Source organism: Caretta caretta, chromosome 5 (genome assembly GCF_965140235.1).
Source record: "Caretta caretta isolate rCarCar2 chromosome 5, rCarCar1.hap1, whole genome shotgun sequence".
NCBI classification, from domain to species: Eukaryota; Metazoa; Chordata; order Testudines; family Cheloniidae; genus Caretta; species Caretta caretta.
The window spans coordinates 54,605,994-54,628,539 of record NC_134210.1 but is presented as its reverse complement, the minus strand read 5'-3'; the positions used below and the strand labels follow the sequence as shown (position 1 = coordinate 54,628,539).

The 22,546-nt window shown below is 39.5% G+C and overlaps 1 protein-coding gene across 1 annotated transcript in view; it reads left to right on the top strand.

Moving 5' to 3' along the window:
• Positions 1-22,546, top strand: part of EDIL3 (EGF like repeats and discoidin domains 3) — a 389,385-nt gene that overhangs the window by 750 nt on the left and 366,089 nt on the right. The gene's annotated exons all lie outside the window — the stretch shown is intronic.

The following is a 22,546-nucleotide window of genomic DNA, read 5'->3' as shown; positions in this document are numbered from 1 at the left end:
GTGGATGTTTTTAATGTGTGTCTGTGAATGTGTCTCGGATTAAGTGCCCTGGCCTCAGCATACACGTTCTGTTTAGTGGGAAGGATACGGTGAGAGTTTAAATGTAATCCAGATGAGAGGTTGGGAAGACTTAATATCGAGAGAGCTGTCCACATCTTCCCCTTCTTCTTTTTTTTTTAAGGGTGTTAATTCGGTTCTGAAGATCCAGCAAAACGCTGAACAGTTTGCAAACACATTCATGGGCTTTAATACCGCTGTACTAATGAACGCCTGTGTCAGTCTCCTTTTTGGCTGGCTCTCTAACTAGGACATTCTCCATCTGAAATGTGGGAATAAAACATTCCTTAATCCGATGGGTTTTTAATTGATCTCCAGCCCTCCCGTTGTAAAAGTTGCCGGAGCTCATCTTAATGACCTGAGAATGCGAAAGGGGGATAATAAAGTAACGAGCTTTTTTTTTTTTAAATAAAATTAAATTAAAATAAAAATGCAAAGCCCGTAAAGGCTTGGTCTGATCTTCATGGGAACGCTTCGTAGATGAGGGATCCTGGGAAATACGAAGCGCTGCTGGTCGGTGTATTCAAGTTTGTAGAGACAGGGGAGGTTTGGTCCAGAATTTGAGGCGCTCTCTCTGGCGGATTAAAGCATCCTTTGGGTGCAGTTTTCAAACGAGAATGTGTTGGGGGGCGGTAAAAGGTGTGGAAAAAGCCTCCCACTGTGCCGGCTTTCAGATTGAAATATGCCCTATCTGGCTGCAGCCCCAAGGGAAAGTTCCCTCCGATCCGAAAAGGTGTCTGCCCCTGTACGGAGCTGGAGGGATTCGGCCAAAGCAGCTCTGTGCATGCTGAGCGGGGGCTGAGATCTGAAACTCCTAGTCACCCTCACCGCTAGGCTAGCCCACAGGATCGGGGGGGGGAGGGGGGGTCAGGCAATGTGTGTGTGAGGCTCTCAAGTGCCTTTCCCGGTATAATGTTCGCAATCGGCAGCCTCCTCTAAGGTGACGAAGTGCAGCCCGCTGTATAGTTAGCTTCCCAGATGCAGCGAGGGGTTTTCCTCCGAGCGGTGATTTCCCACCCACCCCCAGTGCTGTTTTCTGCACTGATTGTCTCTGCACTTTGATTCTAAAGCAGCGAGAGAAGGAGCGAGTGGGTGGCTGAGCGAACCACACGCCTGCCTGTCCCATAGGTGCGGAGATGGGCAGCTCCGTTTGGGTGGAGGCAGGGAAGGGTTGGATGCAGCAACTGCAGCTGCCGCCCAGCCCAGTCCCGTTGTTGGGAGCTCTGTGCTGCGGTCATTCACTCTCACTCACCTCCCCTGCCCGTGCTGCTGCGTGAATCAGAGCCTCGGCCCAGTAACACACACACGGCACCAAACTCAGCGACTGCTAGGGCTAAGGCTAGCCCAACAAAGGACAGCCGGTGATCGGGGCTGATTCTAGAATTGCTTTATAAGTCCCCACACAAACAATGATCTGGCCTCTGCCCGCTCCATAGCATCTAGCACTGTCTGTCTTTTAAGTGGAGGAACCGACAATGAAATGGTACTCCCCCGCACCCTCTTACTGTAATTTAAAGCTTTCTGCGGGGGTCATCATTGCAAATAGCTACCTGTGCAAGATGAGTTTCTCCTCCGATAATCCCCAGCCTATAAACGCAAGCGCAAACTTGCTACCAGTGTCCTTGTAGCCAACCGATTTTTCTTTTCATGGGGTAAATGGCCATGTGGGAAGGGTAGATGCACTAAAAAAAGAAATGCGATTTTGTCAGACTTTTGTGATTTTGTGCAGAGCAAGTATTAGCTGAGCATGTATCTTGCTAATATCTTTAACATTTAGACTTGGCCCCTGTCATTAATAATTTTTATTTTAAAATTAAACCAATATATCAGTCAAATTGAATATTTTATTAGCTCTTAAATTATTCATCGCTATGGGTTGCTCTCAAAATCCAGTAACGTTCATACAGTTGCAGCAAGCATGTGATAGCTTATGCAATCTGTCCTTGTACCTGCAATTTCTGCCTAAAGTCTTTTAAGCAAAAGGTATTATATCTGACAAAGTCTAGACATGTCTTAAATACTCTGCATTGGAATTGTACATGACTGCCTGGTACACATCTAAGCCTTTTTCTTCTAGTTACAGCAGGAGAATCTTTTTTTAAATAACTGGAGGACGAAATGAATATCATTATTTTTCTACAGAGCAACATACCTTGTAGAGACAGTTTGCCCATTTTTACATAATTAGTTGAATTGCAATTGTTAAAGTAAAATGTTTTCCAATTATTTTAAAATGCAGTGATAAGAGCAAATTGTATTGCATCTTCATAACATGGTAAAACTAAATAAAATTGTTCTTAAACAGATCTACTACACAAAGTTCATTATGCTCTCTGGCATAACACTGTAATAGTCACTCTCAAAATTAAGAGGGTTGTAATAGTTACAATTACTTATAGTGCTTCTAAAAAGTTTTCAAACAGTCCCAAACTTTTTCTATGCTTTATTAAACTTCATCTCTCTCAATAAACGTCAACTTTCATAATAAAAACTATGCAGTGTTTCCATCGCTGCAGTGGTCAGCTCTGTGTCTTTGGGTCAATACCAGTTACAGGTGGAAATTAAGTAATATGGTTAGTTAATTAGTTGTGTTGTTGGTCTACCATTACATTCTTATAGTGTGTGCATGTTAATATGCAGTTAGATTTCCTTGGAAATCATTGGTATACAAAAGCAACTTATAGTTTTTATATATGAGTGCTGAAAACTAAAGAGAGATATCAAATTGTGATTCCTTTTTGCTATTAACTCGTATTGTCTTTAAAAAATGTGTGTTTATGGTAAGCTTTATATGCAGCAGGTGTATACTTAACTAGCACAGTTTAGTAAATCATTAAGATGTCCTTTATAAAGCACGATAACAATGATGGAATAGTCTGGTCATTTCAATAAAAAAAACCTGATTTGTTTCCTTCCATTTTATTTTGTCCAGTCTGGCTAATTTTTTAATCTCATACATACATTGGCACAGCAATTTGATCTTCAGATACATGTTATATGCAAATATATGTGGAAACTAGGCTATAGGAGAGGAGTTGGTTCTTGTAGCGTTTAGCTTTCAAGAAGATGTGGATGAATGGTTTGAAAGGGAGTTACTGGCTCTTTTGATATTTGTTTCTAAACCGCAATAAAGGGTTTACCTTTCTTGTTGTTGCTGTTCTTTGCTGAAACTTGAACACAAGAAATCTGATGTTGTGTCATTTATTGAACAGACAGCAGCTACAGTGAAGAAACGGATGATTTATGATGGAGTAAAAACATTGTCTCTTCTCCGTAGAAGCAATACAGAGATATCAGTTTGGTTTGTACCATTTTTAGAAACTAATCAGAGTGAAGAGTAGTTTTATGAAATCTTGTATCAAACTATTTGCTATAATGGTGACTAAAATTCTGTGTCTATATTTTGAATGTCAAAGATTACAAATGAATGTAAACGATCTGAACACTTGAAATGCTCTGTTTAAGCTTACTTTTTAAATAACTTTAGAAACAGGTTGTAAGCTTTGTCATAATGATCTTTTTGTAACGATTTTGTGTCCTTTTGTGAATTGCAGTAATCTGTTGAAGAGACACATTCTAGGGAAAACAATCTTCATATGTGATGTTTTCAATGTTTCATTGTCTCTCATTGTGGTTAAACCAAGATCTATTAAAAATTAATACATATTTAAGCAGAATATTGATGAATGTCAGAAGAAAACTATGAAGATTTTGTGGTACTGATCTGTGTTGAGAATGGGCTGTTAATCAGATGCACCCACACCAGTAGGTGTTAGAAGTGTCAGTGGAGAATATTTAGACAGACAGACATAAATCACTACCCAGAAATAAATCATGTGGTCAAACAGGTAATTAGCCATCAGGACTACCTCATGGAAAGGGGTTGATTAGACACGTCTTAACTTTACACTAATATTTAACAATTACTGTAATTATGTGTTTTTTAAATCACATTTTCAAAAGGAACTTGCTCAGTAAATTCAACTCATGTGGTAGATCTTTTGTGGGAAATAGACACCGATCTGTACAATGCCCCTGCATTGAAACAGTTTCTGTTCAGAGATTATGGGAAGCCTTTACACTGAAGACTTAGCAAACAGATGACATTGGCATTGCCAAAAAAGTCTGCAAGCTTTTTTGTCTGTCTGGGGAGCCTGAGAAGATATTTTTAAATCTCCAAGAAACTTTTTCAAAAGATGTTGCTTTTTCTCCATTACAATGCAAGAACATAATTTACTCCAGTGCTTGGAAGCTTCTCTAAAGCCTGCTGCTACAGCTGGAATGAGCACCATGGTGCAGCAGTGCTGAGAAACGTCAGAGATAAATAGCAGAACATGATTGTTCAAATCTAACAACTCTGGAAGACTGAAAACATCACAGAGACTTCTTAAGATTTTCCTGTCTTATGTCTCAGTGAACCTTTTGCATCTGTGGACAATATCAATTTCTCTACAAACAGCTGACAGTGTGACCTGGCATAGTGGTTTCTCACTGTTCTTTAACAGATTATCTTTGTATTCAAATTTGTTTCCAGTGCCTCCTGGTGTAGCCCTTAGCATATAACAGATGCAGCAGGGTACAATAATGTAAGACTTGTCAGTTTTGGACAGTAACAAATGTCAAGCCATGCATTGTTCCAGTGGGGACTCCTTTTTTTTTAAAGAGTCCTTTTAAATAAAAATAGAATGATGTTTTATGTGAGACTGTGTAACAAAGACAGTGTTTGCAGAAATGATTACTGAAGTGCCCCTTTCTGCTAGTCTTGTAGCAACTAGCACAGTTATCAGCTAGTTAAAATACATGAGAGTTTAGCACACTCTGAAAGTTCCTTCAAAAGTAAATATCTTGCCATTAGGGGCCAGATTCTGATAGCTCCTTATTCCAAGGTAAGGAAGGGTTACTCCACAAATGGTCTTACTGACTTCATGGGAGCACTCAGAGAGTAAGGCACTAAAGCATCAGAATCTGTTCCTGAGGAATTTGTATTGAAATGATTACAATGGTCTGGAATAATTCCCTTTATAAAGATGCATGAGCTCTCTCTTACAAATTCATCGCCCAGGCGTAGGGTTGCTTTCTTCGCCACTTCTAATTTACTTACTGTTCATGCCTCTTTGAGAACAGCAAAATCAAACTTTTACAAGCTCAAGAGCCAAGAGTGGTGCTGAAATCTTAGAAGATAATCATAGGGCTTGATGTTGTACTGAGAGTCAGTTTTGGCGTATTTGAGGTATGCTTGAGGCTTGGCTAGTTACAGTGTCAGACTGCACATGGAGGTTTGAGAGCATGGGATAAGCATTCAAACAGTACTAATTTCTTTCAGTTTTAAAACCCCATCCAAGAACTGGGAAGAGCAGAATGTGAAGTAGGAGTCTAAATTCTTTCTGTCCAAAATCATCTGAGATAATAGAGAAGACTTGAACCAGAACAGATATTAAAGAGGCTGATCCTATCATTCCTAAAAGGTCAAAGACAATGTTAAAAGCAACTGAAGTCCTTATCCCAAACTATGGGTCTTCAGTGTGTCTCTCACTCTCTCTTCCAATTAAATTTATGACAAGAAGAAGTGGAGGGAAAGGAAACATGAACTGAACTTTAAAATGCTTTATTTCAGCCTGAGAGAGTGAAAGATGATGGGGCCGCAAACCATTGAGTTATTATACTCTGTTATTATGTTGGCCGAGATCTTACCCTACATTAGGGATCCTTCATGCTGCTCCAGTGCTGCACAGAAGCCCTAAAGCTGGTTTGACTAGCAGCTTGGAGTGGGAGCCTGCGTAGGGGAATCTTCAGGTGGTATACAACTGTCATAGCAGTTTCTATACCACCACTAGCATAGGGAAGTGGCCAGGAAAAGAAGGCACAGAATCCCAATGATACCCTGATGGTAGCATGGTTCTTCAGTACTGGTAAAGCAGCAACAGAACTGGCAGTTGCAAGGCTGAGGAAATTTGAAATCCTGGCTCTTTGGGGCAGGAAATTATGTGTTTGGATGCATTTGCGCTGTGCATAATCTGTGTTCTGATCAGAGGTCTGACTGGGACCTCTGAATGCTACGGTAGTATAAATAGTTAATAATCATAGTTTATATATTATTCCTTGCCTATAAAATAGTTCAGATTTAAAAAGCTGAAAAATCAGAGTGACCTTCGGTGGCTGTAAGCAAATTATTAGGCACAATTAGAATATGTAATTACCTCAAAGCTGATTATTATAGAATCTATTCTGAGTGGAATACCTTATCATACAAAATCCTTATGAAAATGTATTAAAGCAGCTATAACCCATATACAATGTCTGTAGGTCAGATCCTCAGTTGGTGTAATAGCAAATGGTTTTAGATCATAGGGTGCTAAACTTCATGTTTCAAAACAATCTGTTATAGGAGCCAAAAACGGCATCGGAAACAACAAAACTTCGAGGCTTCTTAGGTTTTCTTGAAACTCAAAAGCTAATGAACAGTGTCCCCTTGCCCCCCCCCCTCCAAACTGCTTATTAAAATGTTTCTTCCAGGCTACGGCTTGTATGCCAAGAAGCATTTAGAAGCACTTTTTTTCACACAGGTAAAGAGTATCTCAGAATATGTGATTTTAATGGAGATGCTTGCACAGTCTTCACTATAGCGTTGCTGTAATGCAGAAAGTAGGTCACAAAGTAGCTTTTAAAACTTTAAAAGCTTTCTTGCAACTTTGGCAGTACCATTTTCCTGCTTTGAATGTAGTGCTTGGCTAGCGTCAGAAAGTGGCATCCGATGGAAGGTAAGAAGTAGGCATACTAAGAGTTGCTTCTCTATGTAGGACTCAGTTGTGAGTAGAACTGGTTCAGAATTTTTCAATGAAAGCTTTATTTTATTTTTTAAGTTGAAACAGAAACTTTCTGTAGCAAGGTTTTGGATACGAGAGTGAGGGAGACTGATGCAAACCCATCCCAGAGCAGCTGATAGCCTAGGAGTTAGGGCACTCATCTGTGATGCGGGAATCCCATGTGGCTGCTCTGTCTGATCTGAAGCAGAGAACCTGTGTCTTGCACATCCCAGGGGACTGCCCTAACCACAACCTATGAAGTCAGTATTTATCTCAGTCATGCCTGTTCCACTTTGTATAAATAATTAAATATTAATTGGTCCAGAGAGAGTGCAGTGGTCAGGGTACTCAACTGGGATGTATGTGGCCCAGGTTCAAGTCCCTGCTCCGAATCAGGTAGAGCCTTGGTCTTCCACAACCCAGGTGAATGACCCCACCATTGGGCTATTAGCTATGTTGGGGTGGGTGTATTTCTCTATTTGTGAAAAATTCCAATAGGCTTGTGTTTTGTACTGGCACAGAACAAAAACAAATTCCAAACCCTTGAAATTTTTCATTAAAAATAATTCTTATTTTCTGGCCTGTTGTAAGGCCTGATGCATGGCCATGCCAGAGAGTAAGGGTGTGGTGAGGAGCCTGCACCAATGGTGTCTTTGCACTGGCTACTTGCATTGTCTGCAAGGGGAGGACATCCGTTACCTCACTGGGCTGCTACTCCCCTTCCTGGAAAGGTGGATGGATGGAACTTTGGCTCTGCCCATCCACCCTATCCCTGCAAGTGCTGGCATCAAAGCTGACACAAAGAGGGAAGAAATCTGCCATAGCTGGCGCAGAATTGTTTCTCCAACAAAGCAAGGGCAAAGCAGAGACCAGATTGTGGCTTTGTTTTCTCCCCTGCTCTGTGGGTACCACATCTACAAACTGCCCGTTGGTCAGGCTGGGTTTTAAGGCTACAAAGCAGCCTCTAGTGCCCAAGTTTAAAAAAGTGATTCCCCAACTATTGCTTGTTTTGACAGAGAGCAAAATGTTCTGAAACTGCTCATCACCTTAATCTCTTGCCAGTTTCCAGCAGCAGTAAATATATTTGCCATGTTTTTGTGCCAGGAGACTGACAGAAATTGCTACAAAACTACTTTTTCTGTTGTCAAAAAGCTGCTTCAGCCCTGTATAATTAGGGAGAATTACTGTGGCAATGGGAAAATAAGTGATGTCTGCCCAGTGATTACCTCAGTCCTTACACTTCCTCCTTGGTGCAGCCACTATGGACAATATATCGGGATGACTTTGGAATATAGTTTTATAAACCAAGTTTACATGTGAAAATTGAAAGTAAAAGGTGTCTTAAAACAGTTGTATTTTTCTGTCTAGCTGTATGTGCTTATCATCTTTGACAGCGTCTGTCACAGTTGGATGTCATTACACACCTCCAGTCTCTTTAATTCAGGCTTTGGTTATTCTGTTATAGTTCCACAACTTGCATTACTTTATCTCTCTACTGTGTATTTTGTCTAGAGCGGTGGTTCCCAAACTTGTTCCACCGCTTGTGCAGGGAAAGCCCCTGGCGGGCCGGGCTGGTTTGTCTACCTGCCGGGTCTGCAGATTCGGCCGATTGCGGCTCCCAGCGACCGCGGTTCGCTGCTCCAGGCCAATGGGAGCTGCTGGAGGCAGCGGCCAGTACGTCCCTCGGCTGGCGCCGCTTCAAGCAGCCCCCATTGGCCTGGAGCAGCGAACCGCGGCCAGTGGGAGCCGCGATTGGCCGAACCTGTGGAGGCGGCAGGTAAACAAACTGGCCTGGCCCGCCAGGGGCTTTCCCTGCACAAGTGGCGGAACAAGTTTGGGAACCACTGTCTAGATATATTACACTTTCCAGATATTGCCATGTGTTCTGAGGTTCTCCTCTCTTACCTTTTGCTGCTTGTTCACTTTAAGTGCTTTCTCAGAAAGGTATTATTTATGAATTAATTATTTTCATAGCAGTCATTGCTGAAATTCATTCTTTATGAAATTTACAAAATTCCTTATCTGAGGAATTGCTCAAGCGGGAATTTTCTTGGGATAGTGAGAAGATACAGAACAAAGAGAACAATCCAGTGAAGGTTTGGGGTTTTTTGTTGTTTTTTTTAGGAAAGTTATGGAATAATATCCCAAAGGTGATGGAGGCTCATCATTTAGGTTATTTAAAAAAAGACTGGCCAAAGTACTAAAGAATACACCAAAAGTAATAATCCTCCTATGGCAAGGGGAATAAGGTAGATGACCTAACTGTCCTTTTCCAACTTCACTTTCTATGATTTTTTGTAGGAGACACATTTTAGCAATTATTCCTTTGGCTGTCTCTTTTATAGATCATGTTCTGACCCAAAAGTCATCATACAAAATGATGTACTGATTAAAAATGTTCCTTCAGGCTAAATGGGTACTCCTTTTTGGAATGCATGGAACTCATCCGATGAAGTGAGCTGTAGCTCATGAAAGCTTATGCTCAAATATATTTGTTAGTCTCTAAGGTGCTACAAGTACTCCTTTTCTTTTTGCGGATTCAGACTAACACAAGTACTGCTACTCTGAAACCTGTCCTTTTTCATAATGGCTTTTCTTTTACTAGGTGTATTCTGCCCCCGCCTGTTTTAATCTCTTGACTATCTCCATCAAGTATCTGCAACCTGAGTGTTTGCTTTAGGTGCATATATTCTTTTAAATGTTCTGTGTTCTCATTTTATTAATTTGACCCACCCCACCCCCATTCTGCTACACCTGTAAAGCAAGATTTTTATTTTACTTAAATTAAATTCCATCCCAGTCTCCGGCTTTCATGGTTCAACCTATCACAAAATCCGAGAGGAGTGTCAAAGACCAATGGAAAGGCACTGGAGGCAAAGTCCACACACTTAGGGAACTCACTGGAGGCCTGTTGTGGGATAAATCTGTTCTGTGGTGGAAGTCTGTTGGTGAGGAGCAACCTAAAGCAACCCTAGAAACCTGCTGGATAAGAAGCAGAGGTGAGAGTAAACACTGAATAAAGTGAATTCTTACACCAGCAACCAGCATCTAGTAAGAAGAATGGTGTCTAGGAAATCACCTCTTCCTTGTGAGGAGTGTGGTAGCCTCTACCCGATGGAGGCAGAGATTTCAAACTCTAAAATAAAAATGCTAGTTCTCCCCTATCTTGCACTACTGTAGTCACTTACACCTGTGTAGTGTGACTATAAAATCTGTGGCTCTGATTTGGTGGCATTTAAACCTGCTTTTGTGCACTTTCTTTGCATATGTGTAAGTGACTATGCAAGAAGAAAGGATCAGGTCCTTAGAACATTGTGTCTGTAGTTACCTAATCCCCAGTGGCTGTGCTACATTGGCCCTCCTGCCCAGCTAAGCGCTGACTGATTTTAAAGCCTGTCCTGATAGGTCACTTCAACTCTGGACCAGATTAAGACACTTTCTCCTAATTTCTCTGAATGATTGAAATAGCTCTTGCCACACCAAACAATGAGGAACTGGAGCTCTCCTCCCAAAATCCCCTCATGTATTAACTTCAGGTTTAGCTAATTCCTAGTCAGGCATACTGATTGAAGACAACTGTTGGGTAGGCTTGATTCTGGCTGCAGTCCTGGCCTGGCTATGGCAAAGTACCCAGGCTGTTCCCTGGTCTCTCTCGCAGCCCTCTTCTTGGGCCATGTTTGGATCTGCAGTTTCTGAAGCTCATCTACTCATACAATGCAGTCTTCTTGCAGCCCAACCCTGCAGGGTTTGTAGAATGGCTGCTAGGTCTGATGTCAACCAACTAGCTGCCTGCTTGAAAAATGAAAACAAAAATGTTTTTGGTAAGACATTTAAGAAAACTTCTACATTTCTGAGGGACATTAGAGGGGAACCCCTGCCTCTCTTCCTCCCCACCCCCATTTTCCCTTCTCCCCTTTTTCAGTGGCAAAAAAATTGTGCTTTTGGTTTTCCAACAAATAACAGTGGGAAGAGGAGATTAAAAAGTTCCTATGGAAAACTTTCTTTTGGAAAAAAGTCATTTTATGTTCTCCCCCCCCAACAAACACACAAAAATCCAATGGAACACTTCCAACCAGATCTGCCTGTAGCCAATTACCTGTCTCTGCTTGGGCAGGGCTGAGCTCCTGTGCTGGAGTGGCATCCCATCCTCCACTGTGAGAAGGCTAGTACCAGGAAGCTTTGGAGATGAGATTTCCTGCCACCTGTCTAATCAACTAGGGCTCTGGAGGTTGTAGAGGGTAGCTCCTCCCCTCTGCCTGCTTGGATTCAAGTGTTAGGGCTGGCCCCTTCAAAGCACTGCTGTGGCACATGCAGTGAGGGTTTCAGCTGCATGCTGAGGTCTATCAATATTTTGTTATTTAAGTGGGTACATCTTCCAAAGAGAATATGTAGTTTCTCTCAAAATCTAGAACAAATGATATATGAAGACCAAGAGATTAGTTCAATAGATATATGCCTGATGTTAAAAGAACTGCTAAGGAAAATTAGGTGGCTGTATCTGTTATGTTAGGAATTATGATGACAGACCTCATTGTTAGTATCACAGTTACTACTGTGGAAGGGTCAACAGCTGCTCCCTGTCAGTGTGAGGCATGTCCTCAAACAGCATGAAAACTCTGATAATCGTGATCTCATAATTATACTTACTCCCAAACTTAATCCATTCCAGACATCTTAGAAACAGATGATCTATTGTGAAATTTCTAAATCAGCATTTTGGAATCACTATTTCAGATAAAATGTTGGCTAATTTAATATAATGGTCTCATCTTATGACTGTGTTCCAAACTGATGAGCTGTAAATTTCTTTAAAATGCATATTGCAAATGGTCACAATGTGTTTACGGCAAAGCATATGTGTTTATCACACTTGGAAGAATTTTAAAAAGCCTTGGGTGTAGAGAAACAGCACAACTTTTCTGTAAAAAAAATTATATTCAGAAGCAATATAATTTTGTTCTCCGTTTTGCTGTTAAGAATATAGTACAGAAATTTCTGGAGGATTAGACTTATTACACCTGTTCTTTGAGGAAGAAAGAACAGACTTGCTAAAGGATTTTAAGAAACATACTGCACCCAGTTGTAATCTATTCTGTAACTGACTTTATGAAAGGTATTTTAAGTGGATTTAATGAAATACTAATGTTGGGCCCTGGTCACCCGTGATTGAATAGGGGAGTAATTGCACCTTTTACTCCCTAGTGTGCCCATGTAGGATCTAGCCAAATCTTAGTTTTGGGTGTGAGGAGAGTATTCTGCTTCCATAAACAAATGTTTAGAGGAGGGGGTAGGGAGTAAGGGAAGCCATGTCTCTACTTCTCCTGAGTGCGGTGGAGCTGGCTGAATGCATAGGGCAGAGTGGAGATCACACTGCATCTTATAAAGGGCTGACATAGGATGCATCCACCCCACCCTATGCAAATAAGGTAAGGAGGAATTGCATTTTGAAGGTTGTCATAAATATAAAGGGAAGGGTAAACACCTTTAACATCCCTCCTGGCCAGAGGAAAAACCCTTTCACTTGTAAAGGGTTAAGAAGCTAGGATAACCTCACTGGCACCTGACCAAAATGACCAATGAGGAAACAAGATACTTTCAAAAGCTGGAGGGAGAGAGAAACAAACAGTCTGTCTGTGTGATGCTTTTGCCGGGGACAGAACAGGAATGGAGTCTTAAAATTTAGTAAGTAATCTAGCTAGATATGCGTTAGATTATGATTTCTTTAAATGGCTGAGAAAATAAGCTGTGCTGAATAGAATGGATATTCCTGTCTTTGTGGCTTTTTGTAACTTAAGGTTTTGCCTAGAGGGATTCTCTATGTTTTGAATCTAATTACCCTGTAAGGCATTTACCATTCTGATTTTACAGAGGTGATTCTTTTTACTGTTTCTTCTATTAAAATTATTCTTGTAAGAAACTGAATGTTTTTTTCATTGTTCTTAAGATCCAAGGGTTTGGGTCTGTGGTCACCTATGCAAATGGGTGAAGATTTTTATCAAACCTTCCCCAGGAAGGGGGGTGCAAGGTTTTGGTGAGGATTTGGGGGGTAAAGACATTTCCAAACAACGCTTTCTCAAAAATAAACTGTTTGGTGGTGGCAGTGGAAGTCCAAGAGCAAAAGATAAAATAGTTTGTATCTTGGGGAAGTTTTATCCTAAGCTGGTAAAAGTAAGCTTAGGAGGTTTTCATGCAGGTCCCCACATCTGTACCCTAGAGTTCAGAGTGGGGAAGGAACCTTGACAAAGGTGTGTGTCTGGGGTATATTCCCAGTGCTGTTCTTGGGGTAATGCCCCTATGTGTTGTTCCATGCTCCTGGTAGAGCTTAAAGGCTCAATCTAGTCCTTTTCTGAATGGCAATAGAAATACATTCTGTCTGGGGAAAAACTAAATAAATGAGCCTTTTTTCTATCCAGTATTTCACATGGATTTTGGGGTGAATATTTAATTCCCAGGGAAACTTGAAAGTACAGTGCAAGAGAGGAGATTCAGAATACAAGGATTTCATGTGAAGTATTAACCAAATAAATCAAGGTGACTGACATAACCAAGGACGGTTATGGAGGAAACAGCAGGCTAACTGCACTACGTATTTCATAATTCAGAGACCAAAAAAGTCTACACCAGCATTGCCTGGATGGGAGGTGACTGTATTTATCATAGATATCCCTGAAATACCTATGTGAAAATGGGGACTTCTCATTGGCCGCTTAGCATTTGTAGCCCAAAGTTGCCATAGTTTCAAAGTGGTAACAGGGATTTGGGAAAACATGGGGATCTTCTCATTCTTTGTTTTTCACCTTTTGTCGTTTCAGATCTATGTTGCTGCTGAGGTCCTATTTTCATTTGTTTTGTTTTCTTAGGAACTCTTTATTTCTTGCCTTTGAAGTGCTCTCTGTACAATCCTCTATTTCAATGAATTGAAAGCTTTCAAATAGTCTTCAAAATTATTGGAATTGTATAGCCTAATGGACAAGTACTAAGATCAAAGGCAATTATAGTACAATTACACCAGGAACTATATGTGAAACACCCTGCTGTGTCAAGCTTGGTGTGTAGTTTGAAGGTCTTTCACCGAGACAGTTTATAATGTATGGTAAGCCAGTGCTTATTTTTCTGTGGACCACTATTTTATATACCTTTAATGGTTCGCTAGCTCTCGTTTGCCCCCCGTAATTTCAAGACTTCAATCCATGGAATAAAAAACCACAAAATCCCAGAGTATTTTGATCAAAAGGATGGCTTGATGTCGAATGTAGGCTATTTTAAAAAGTAACTCTTTTAAGTGCAACGGCTTTGTTTTATTTGTCCTGGCTTTAATAAACAAAGAGGCGTTACTTTGCAAACACTGCAGAAATTATAAAAACAAAACAAAACTGTCTACAATATTGCAAAAGCAATCATTTGATGAACAAAATCATGCCTGAGCATTGCAAACTGCAACTTGTGCAAATTAGGAATGTGAAATTGCTCTTTATTCATATAATTTAGGATTTTAAGGTTGCATAGAATCATGGATTCTGGGGCACGAATGTACGGACTGGGATAAGATGGTTCTGAAAATTTGGTTCTGAAGTTAACTTTTCAGATTTGGTCTGGGCTTTTGTCTCACAAGCCAAAACCTGGATGTATAAGATTAGGTGCCTTAGCCCTAAACCAAAACAAACTATGGGGTACAAGATGGGGAGCCCTAATATATATTTGCTAAGAAAGAGACCTGGGTTTTGGAGCTGAGGGTAATCAGCTCCTGAGAAAATAAGGTAATTTTTATTTAGGTGTGTACATATGGATTATAGAAAATCTTGGTTGTGATTTCCAAAAAGGCAATGGGAGCTATGGACAATATGGCCTCTTTGGAAAATAAACAAAAAATGTGGCATAGTATGATCTTTGCCAAAGGAAAACATTGAGAGTAAAGAGAGGGTTTTTTCCCTCCTAAGTAAAAAAATGCAGTAACTAACAAGTGTTTTGCTATCCACCTCTCTTTTAAAGAAGAAAAAGATCCATTACAAATGTGAGAGATTAAATATTACCTGTTCCGAGTCACCATGTTGCTCTGATTAACTTTTTCATTTTGTGCATACCTTTGTTCAGATTTCACTTTGGATCATAATTAGAGCAGATGAATACTGCAAAACTTTTGCAAGTATATTATTTCACATTTTATAATAAATGTGAATAAACTTGATCTGGTAGCCTTTATGCTCCCCCGCCCCTCGTTTCGAGGGTAAATTGACCCCATATGGAAGGTCAGCCCAAAGGTTCACATCCTATGTAAGCCCTGCCGTGACTACTTAAAATTGGATATATGGCTTTGTACTGTTAGCCATCTCTGCATAAGGCTGAATTTCATTCTTTGTGAATGTTAAAGTGATGAAGCTTCACTTGCGCAAATGCTAGCAGAATGCAAATCTACAACTGCAGCCACATATCAAAAAACAGTTAAGTGTTTAAGATCAGCTGCAGAGTAAATCTGCTGTTTTCCTTAGTTTCCATGTTTGCTGATTTACCTTTAATTGGTGTTTATTATGAACTGAATGGATTAAGCAGTGTAAAATAAATATGCTGAAATGTCCAGGAATTAATTGTCAGGTTTGTTTATGCAGTGTTTATTGGGCTATATAAGATGACAGTGGCAACCCAAGAAAAAAAGATTTACTTAGTAATTAACTTCTACAGTTCTATATTTTTATATTAAATCTAGAATGAGATATTTGATAATTGTACAGCTTTCACTTTTCTGTATATTTCACTTCAGAATTTTAATAGTAGAAAACGATTTGGATTTTAATGTCCAAGACTGCTACAGAAAACTACAGTTCTTAACTATACGGGGTTAAGCCCTAAGTACTCAAGCTAGGGGTTAAAAACTAGCTGGTTTGGCACAAGAAATCTCAGATGGAAGTCTTTTGCTTAGAAGCCCCAGATCTGGGATTCAGTGATCAAGTAAAGAGTTTAATAGCTCTCCCGGTAGGAGTGTTAAGGGAGGAAATTAAAGTAAAATGAATTGATGAATCATTTGGTTGCACTCCGGGGAAAGGCCAGACATTTCCCAATAATTAATTACCTAATTTAAAACCTACCCCTTTTTTTTTTTAAAGTAATAACTTGGATACTTCTACTGTAAAGCAACAGATCTTAAACTAATGTGAAGAGCTGTTATACTTTTCAATAAAGGTATAGCTGGTGTAATATAATAGATGCCACCTAAAAAAATTAGTATCAAACAAATGAGTCCATAAAAATCAATGTGTACTGCATTGCTTATTAATCAATGTGTAAATAGAACTAATATGAGTATATAACATCAGGATAAAAACAATAGTAATCAAATCTATGTATCAGTTATTAAAATAAATGAGCTTGACTACTGACAACTAATCATGAGCTGTGTATCCATTTAATTCAGATGTAGTATCTTTAACTTTAAAATGAATAAATCCATAATTGTGTGTGCCAACCTTGCCATCTTGTTTCTGCAAGGTGCTGAACACATCTATGAAGCACTGAGCACAGCTGGGTGAAATTTTTCAGCTGAAACTTTTTTCTGTGAAAAATGCAGATTCAGTGACCCCGAAACACCTAATTTGTTTTTGTTTTGAAATGTTCTTAATTTTGTTTAAAACAATTTTATTTAAAATGTTAAATGCTTAAATTCCAAACAATGTTTTATTCTGGGTCAACCAAAATGTTTTGTTTGACCCAGAATGGTTTGACTTTTTCAGAATTGTCAGCACACACACAAATCTGTTAGCCCAACTGTACTACTGAGTGCTCTCACTTCCCACTTCCTTCACTGGGTATAGTTGTTCAGCAGGCTGCAGGACTGAGTCATCTTATCCTACACTACACTGGAATTTACAAATAATGGCTGTAAATTTTCTAACTGTCCCAGTAAAACATTATCAAGATATTTAATTTTAAACTATGCTACATATTTGTGTTTCGATTATTGCATTCTTTAATGTTGCACAGATATTTTCTTCCATCAGTTCACCTCCAAGTGAAAGCCTGCGATTAAGGATATACTTTCAGTTGCCACTTTTTAATGTCTTCATGACTAGTCCTATGAAGCAGTGTGAGGGACCGAGCTAATGTCTCCACTCCTCACTGTCCGCACAAGGATGCGAGGCTTAATAAACCTCCTTACTCACCACTACACATGTGCATAAGGTCAATGCATAACCTGGGCCTTAGTTACTGGCATCCATTTGCTATTGGCCATTGTGCAGGGTAAACCTTGGCATAACAGATCCAGAAGGATCTTAAGTAATGTTCCAACAGCATTAAGGGAATCTTTTCAGCAATATAAATCCATACAAAGCAGAGTCATCTGGAAGAGATCTTACATAGGCTTGAAGGAAATTACTAGCCTACAGAAGAACTGGAACATTCCATCTCTTTGTAGGAGTGATGACTGAGAATCAGAAGGAGCAGATCAAAAAGGTGGAAAAAAACTTCAGAAAGTCTTTAGCTTTAGGCTGTTTGATGTCTTTATCGTCCTGTTCTTCTGCCAGCAGCTGGTGCATTTGGATCAGCCACTTTTCTCTTTGGTTAGATGCCAAGGTCTATATTCTCAGCTGGTGTAAACAGGCTTATTGGAGCTGCAGTTATATAGACTAGCTGAAATTCTGGTGTTCGGACTCTTATGATAATCTAAATCCTGAACTTAAGCTTTGTTGCAAAATTGCTGTTAATAAAATAATTGTGTGGGGCTTCCCTTCTTTCCTTTTGTCAGTGAGGCATATGGATTATAATGGATCATAGACCAACACCTTACTCAATTTATTATAAAATTAGTGCTGTTGACATGATTGTGTTTCACACTTCCAATATCTATTTATAGTGTATATACCTCATTGGTCACTGAAAATCACAATCCAAGGTAGTGATGTACCACATCACAACTTGCAATCTTGAGAAAAGAAAGAGGAGATATGTTGAATAGCTATTAAAATATCAAGCAATTTTCTAATCACACTCCAGAGTACCTTGGTGTTATGAGGTTGTGGAATCTTATTGCACCTATGCTATTTGAAATATTGAGATGTGAAGATGTTTTGCAGTATCAGTGCACCTTGGAGTGTCTCCTGGCTTGAGCAATGGAGCCTGTATTCTTCAATGCCACCTTACACATTCACTTTTTTCCATAAGTAAGTTGCACTGACGTTTGCTGTAAATCAGGTCCTAGGATATACATTTATATGCCATTTTCAAAAAGATACATATTCAAGTAGCCATAAGAGGATATCTGATTAACAATGGACATGAGCAAAATTGTAGCTTATCAGCTTTCCTAATATGTTCTTGTCTTGGAAAAACTGTTTGATGGCAAGACCCTTTTCTTGAACTAGAACATTGTTTTTTGTTTCAGATTAATTAGAAGCCTGGTTTATGTTGTCATGGAAAAACTGCATGCCTGGGTCAACATCTGAACTCATTTGTGTATGTGAGCTGACTGTAATGTAGTAAATTACTACATGATGCACCACAATAAATGAGTCGCTGCCAAAAAGAATGTAACCTGATTTTGGGCCCAATCCAGACCTTGGCATAAACCTCAGCAGACCATGTAAATTAGGTTGGCCTACTATGATAGAGAGCCCAGTGTTTGAGTGGCAGGAAGGCCTTTATCACTGTAACACAGGAGTACATGGAATGTGTGCAACTCATGCAAGTGAGCTCCCTAACACTCCCCTCGAGCAAACCTAAAAGTATCCCCTACTCTCTGATTTTTAGACTTCAATAGTTTTGAAGTTAAGAAACTAAATCAAACTGATTACAGGCTTCTATTCTACAAAAATGTAATTTTCTGCATCCATTTTTCATTTTAAAATTAAGGTGTATATGGTGAATAAGCTTAAAAATTGCAACTAATACCATTGAATGATATAATAGTACAGCTGTTAAATACAAATCTAACTTGACACTCTCAAATAACTGTGCACAAACAAAAAATAATATTTCTTCATAAATAGCCAAAGCTATTGCCTCTATTCCATGATAGCAAATGTGTAACTTGAGTGGTTTAGTATCCCAAGCTTTATTGTACTTTAAGTAATAAAGTATTGGATTGTGATTGGTGATTTTGAACTAGTAGTATTGACCACTTGCCAAAAATACCCAAAGCTTTTGTCCAGTAAGGGGGAGAAAAGTCTTCTTCCAAGATTTTGAATATTTTTAAAATCTTAAATATTCATAGATACTATTTGCAGTATTCCCCTGGCTCTGTTGTTTAGATGGGAACTAGATTTTTGGCTGTTCTTCAGGGTCTCTTTCTGCTTGAGAATCTGTTTTGTTTTTTGTTTTTTTCTCCCCTCCCCACCCCATACTTGGTGGTGATGTGGTCTTTTTAAAATGGAATGATGATGGTATGATTTTTTCTCCAGTGAAACCACAAGAAGATTTTAAGTGCTCTGGCACTATTTCAGCTGGAGACTATTACAACCCAAAAATCTTAGGACAGCAGAATTACTGGAGTGACAGATTAGGAAGACTGAGTCAATAGGAAAAGATAAGCTAACAAAATAGATGCTCTTTTTAAAAAAGAAAAAAAAAAGTCTAATTCAGTTCAGATCCAGCTGTAATTACTTGTTCGAAGATTCAAACTCAGTTTTTGTCTTTATTCAGAAATAGATTAGCTGTTGGTTTTATGAGCTGTTAAATTGGCAGTAAAATTAAAAATTGATATCAAAAGCAAAAGAATTAAGCACATCTAAATGTGTATGTGAAGGATTGACCTTGATCCAGTGCCTTTGTGTTACAGGGGTGCTGTATAAAAGAGAAATGTCTGTATATATGTAAATAGTTGACTAACCAGATAAAGTGCAAGAAGAGGGTGCTCAAGAATATGCAGTGTTGCTCCTGGCTTTTGTAAGAGCAATAAAACCTTTGTTGTTCATTGCAAATTGCTTCCTTTATGCAGCTCTTCACATGAACTCTTAGCAATGGGCTCTCTCTGGTTCGGGCCCTAAATGCATAACACTCAACTGTAAGGTTAATTAAGGCTGAAATGTTTCAAATTTTGGATGGTGGCATAATCAGTGAAAATGAGTTGATTTATCTATTCCACCTGCTATTCTTACCACCTCTACTTTCCCCACGCAGGCACCATGGTGCTACTGCAGTGAAAAGCCAAAGTTACCCCAGTGTGGTGTACTGAGGAATGTGTTGGAATTGGAAGCCATCTCTTTAAGAGGGAGGGTGTTTCCTGGTCCTGTTTGTGAGCAAAGGGGCTGTGTAGCAAAACATCTGGGAGTGGAGTCATTCTGGAAAGAGCCCGCTTAAAGTAAGGTGGGGTGGGATGAATTGTGCTTCCTTGCATTAGGGAGCAGCCTGTTTTCTCTGTGTATTTTTGGTTCTTCTGTATTATCCTGATGAATTTTAAGAAATAAAGTAGTTACATTGTAATCTTCCAGCAAGAACATTTTTTTAATCTAATTTCTCTATGTTTATGCTGTGAATCAAACACCCAGCTGAATGACTTTCTTGGGAAAGCAGAGGGGCCTGACAATGCAGAACCATTGACAAAGTCACCAAATGTTACTTGGTTGCTTATGTGGAGCACCTGTGCAAGGTCCTTCATACCACTTGGGCTACATGGAGTAGTAGGTTCCTCCACATCTTTGCATGCAGCAGAGGTGTCTCCGCTTTCTCCAGAATGGAAGATGGAGTCAAATGAGGGAAAGGGCCATAAGGCCCCACAATTACATATCCACTCTCTTTCTATAAGACCCTCACAAACAGTCTTCATTAAAGGACTATGATTCCAATTCCTGTGCCCTGACCTTCATGGCCAAAGGTGGACTGCCCTGTTTATGTTTTTATTTTTTTGTTACAGGTAAGGTAAATTTGATCCATAGTTTAATATGTAGCCTTTTGCCTTTGGAAACTGGGTTCAATTTCTGGTTTAGAGTAGTGTAAATGTCTTTGGTGATTTCATTCTAGATCATCTGATCTTAAAACTATCACTCAGCTTGACATGCTTAGTACCATCTGTTCAAAAGAGAACAGTTATAGAATAGCAGATACATTGCAGGTCAAGTCTGACATATCTGGCAGAGTTCTCCATGGAAACTTGCATGTTTGCCCTGACTATACTTGACTTACACTAGTCTCAGTATTAGTCCTTTGCTTTCATGATCTCTAAAATTCACATCCCTCCCACAAATAATTATACAGTCTGAATACGATGAAAAGACAAGAGAAAAATCAGTGTTGCCAAATGGGGAAGAACAAGATTACAAAGGAAAAGTGCTATTTTCAAGCTTAAGAGTGGAATTCACAATCAAAAGATAAAACTTTTTTTGAATATATAAAAATTTACCTGATGTAAGCAAAGAAAATAGACTATACAAGTGCAAGTGACATTTTCTGCCTCTCCACTATTGGGTTGGCTTTATAATAATTATAATGGCTTTATAATAATTATCAGAAAAATATTTGGATACTCCTATTTAGCATTCTCTGACAATTCTGCTTTGCTTGTCTGTTAACTGATCAGATGGTAAGGTGGCAGTATTGTTATGGAATCAGTCAGACCTGTAAATATTCTGTGCTGCATAATTAGTCATTCAGAACAAGGAGAGAGAGGTACTGTTGTGGCACTGATAAAGGGAAGCAGTGAAAATAGACATGTAAGTCTTTTCTGCTGCCTTTCAGAGTGATAATCATTGTCAAAGGTGGCTTAAATGCTCAAGTACCCACACACAAAAAATTACAGTGGGTTAGACTGAAACTTGAACCAGCACTGGGGAGTACAAAATCCCCTCGTACCCCAGCACAGACAACTGTGCTACTCCAGAGCAGATGGTCTGTTGGGGGTGGAACTTTGCTTTTGCCCCTCCCTCCCAACTCTCCAGCCAGTGTAGCACAGACCAACAGAACAGGGTGGTGGTGTAACTCACTGCTAGTATGCGCCAGCAGTGAATTACTATCCTACGGAGCAGTGGGGAAGCAGGTTGTAAATTGTGCCTCCCAGAGCTAATCCCAGGGCTGTGCCTAAAGGCACAATCTAGCTCTGTAACTTCATATGCTATGCTTGCTAATTTTTGTCACTGTTCCTAATTTTTATTGTGTTCCTGTTCCCTCATCCCCTTAGTTTAAGAATGAAATGAGAAGGGTGTAACTGGAACGGAAGAAACTAGAATAGAATCCTGGATGAAAATTTTAAAGCTGTCCTTCACCAAGCGCTTAGCCGTAGTGAATCAGCAGGAGGGAGGGACTGTCATAAAGAGATCACCAGGCTGTTTCAGCTGCGTAAAATCAGAGAAGCTTGTCATGTTGTTGAACAGCAAAGCAGTTTTCAGAACTCCCCATCCCATCTTGCTAGGCATTCTACACTCTATAAACTCAATCAGTGTGTAAAATATCTAAGGTAAACTGACAGTCTCATTTGATGTGAAATCATCTATTTATTTACTGCTTTGCTGTCATTGTAAAACTGGTGATTAGTCATCATTGATCCTGTTTACAGAAATCTTCACACTTAGGTAATGTTAAATCTTAATTGTGTGTACCATTTTGAATGTATGTCCATTTTTACACTGCTAGCTCCTTCCTGAAAATAAACTGACTAATAGCTGTGCTTAAATTATATATCTTTTTCTAGTGGAGAAAAGAGTTATCTCTCAGTAATTATATGACTCAGCAGTTGTTGCCCTTTCTAGTAAACTGACAGTCTTCGACAC